We start from the raw sequence: 2,808 nt of genomic DNA on the forward strand, positions 1-2,808 counted from the left end.
ACTCTTTCCTGCCTATGCAGGGGGTCGGACTCAATGATCTATTGAGGTCCCTTCCGACCCTAACATCTATGAATCTATGAATGTCCTTGGGTGTCTTTGAATGCAATTTACACAAGCCAGCTTGCTGAGTGAGGGGCCGCCTGCTTCAGCTGAAATACAGGTCTCATCCTGCTCAGGTGAGTAGGCTGTGTTCACTCATGCTCACTCTCACTCGCCCAATAAATCCATTACTCTTTCATGCACAAGAGCACGATTTCAACAGGAAGTATAGAAAATGTCTCCGAGTGGCCTATAACCTAACAGTGAGATAGTCTCCTGAAAAGTGGTAAAGTGGATGGTAAATCCTCAGACAAAGGAGGGGACCGAACCCTCCACTGGGCTACAGCATAACAGGGAAGAGGGGTGGCACAACAGGGGAGTAGCAACATTGCTTTATTTTGTTGAATCTGTTAAAGTAGAAGCATCAGTCAGCTTCTGATTAAGTGAGCCTACGAAAGCTTGTGCTCATATGTGTGCGTATGAGCACAAGCTTTGTGCTCATACGCTTACACACACACACACACACACACACACACACACACACACACACACGCACGCAGTGAGGCACCTCCAGACTTGAGGAATCTGTAGGACTAGCAGGTGGCTCAGTGGAGGTTTTAAGGACTGCAGTTTTGGCTTTAGGAGCCTAAATCATGTGAAAAATCCCTCTTTCCATGCCCAACTCCTTTTGTGATTTAGGTCTTTCTGTGCTTCTGTGTCCCTCAAAATGGAGATGACAGGCCTTCCCCATGGCAATGCCAGGTAGTGCAGATGAATATAAGGCCCTCAAACACTGAAGGATTTGATGAGCTGTGTATATATCTAAGCTAGGTGTTGCTGGCTCTGCCTCCTTCCACTTGGAAGTGAAGTGGAGAAAAAAAATGAATACAATCATGAAACCTGTTGTTTTTTCACTTGCATGTCCCCCATCTTATTTCCTGTCTGCTTTCTACATAAGACAAACAAGCAGTTGTAACAGCCACGTATCCAGGTTGTGGCCATATTGGTCTACAGGCAAAAGGAATCAGAATTCACGGTAGATGTGACATCTTTTATTAGACCAATTAGATTTTGGCAAAATTAAAGAATTGTTTTTTGCCCAAATCTAATAAAAAATATCACCTCTACCATAACTTCTGTTGTCATAGCCATGTCCTTTGTGGTGAGGGACAGGGTTGGGATGAGGATGAAGAAGGTTTTCTCAGCTTGCAAGGGGAAAAGGCAAGTCATCATATTTTCAGGGAGCATTGGCGATGCGTAGAGGGTGTACATGGGTGCACGGGCACCCTGAGCTTGGCGGTGCACCCCCTGCAAAAAGTGCTGCTGACACTGTCACCCTCACCACCTGCTACCGACACCACCATGGCCACCTGCGGGAGCTCCCTGCTTGCCATCACCATGCTTCTGCTGCTGACATTGCCATCATTGCCTGCAGGTAGTCGCTATGCGCCCCCAGCCTCCGGGGGCATGCGGCTCATGCCCAGGAGGACAAGGGACAGGGATGGGAGGAGGACAAAGAAGGTTTCCTCAGCTTGCCAGGGGAAAAGGCAAGGCATCAGATTGCCAGGGAGGACAAGGGACAGACAGAGCTAGCCCACAATTTTTTGGGGCCCCCTGCAAAATATAGTTTTGGGGCCCCCTGACATGAAGAAGCCAGTGTTGGGGGGGGGGGAAGGGGAGGAAGGGCGAGTGGCTGGACATGGGACCCTTGGGTGCTGTGCCTTCTGCAGCCGCAGGTTTTGCAGGATAGGACCGGCTGCCCCTGGGGACAGGGTTGGGAGAAGGACGAAGAAGGTTTTCTCAGCTTGCCTGGGGAAGAGGCAAGTCATCATATTGCCAGGGAGGACAAGGGCATGAATGACACATGCCCGCGGTGACTGGGGGGAGCATGGCGGCAGCAGGAGCCTGGCAGCAGTAAGCGGGAGCTCTGGTAAACGCCACTGGCGCTGTCGGTGGCAGGGGTGGTGGCGGAGAGGGGGTGGCGAGTGGCATTGGTGGTGGCCAGTGGTGATTGCGGACCGTCCCCAGAAGCCACCAGCTGTGTCGGTGGTGGGGTGGTGACTGGTGACCGCTCAGCGGCGCCTTTGTAGGGGGTGCACATGCACCTGCATTCACCCCCTATGTGTTGCCCCTGGACAAGGGCCAGGGTTGGGAGGAGGATGAAGCGTTCTCAGCTTGCCAGGGGAAGAGGCAAGCGGTCACACTGACAAGGGACAGAGTTGGGAGGAGGAGGATGAAGGTTTCTAAGCTTGCCGGGGGAAGAGGCAGGTTCCCACATTGCCCAGGGGACGAGGGACAGGGTTGGGACGAGGAGGATGAAGGCTGTCTCAGCTTGCCGGGGGAAGAGGCAGGTTCCCACATTGCCCAGGGGACGAGGGACAGGGTTGGGACGAGGAGGATGAAGGCTGTCTCAGCTTGCCGGGGGAAGAGGCCAGTCACCCCCGCCTTAAAACCTAGCGGAGGCCGGGGTGCAACCCGCCGGGTCCCGGAGGGCAGCCGGGAAGGCTACAGCCCTGGGGCGGCGGGCGGCAGGAGGAGCCGTGCCCGCCCGGGCTCCCCCCGCCGCCTTGTAAGGAGCGAGGCGCGGGCTGGGGCCGCCTCCCTTCCTCCTCCCGCCGCCTCCTCGTCCTCCTCCTTCCCCGCTGCAATCAGGGGAATAAATCAGGGAAGAGGCGCACGCACACACACACACGCTCACACACACACACACACGGATCTGTTACAAAAGTGGCGCTGATGGCGGCGGAGCCGAGGCAGCCGGAGCCGGCG

This window comes from Alligator sinensis, unplaced genomic scaffold, assembly GCF_000455745.1.
Source record: "Alligator sinensis unplaced genomic scaffold, ASM45574v1 scaffold567_1, whole genome shotgun sequence".
In the NCBI taxonomy this organism is placed as follows: Eukaryota; Metazoa; Chordata; order Crocodylia; family Alligatoridae; genus Alligator; species Alligator sinensis.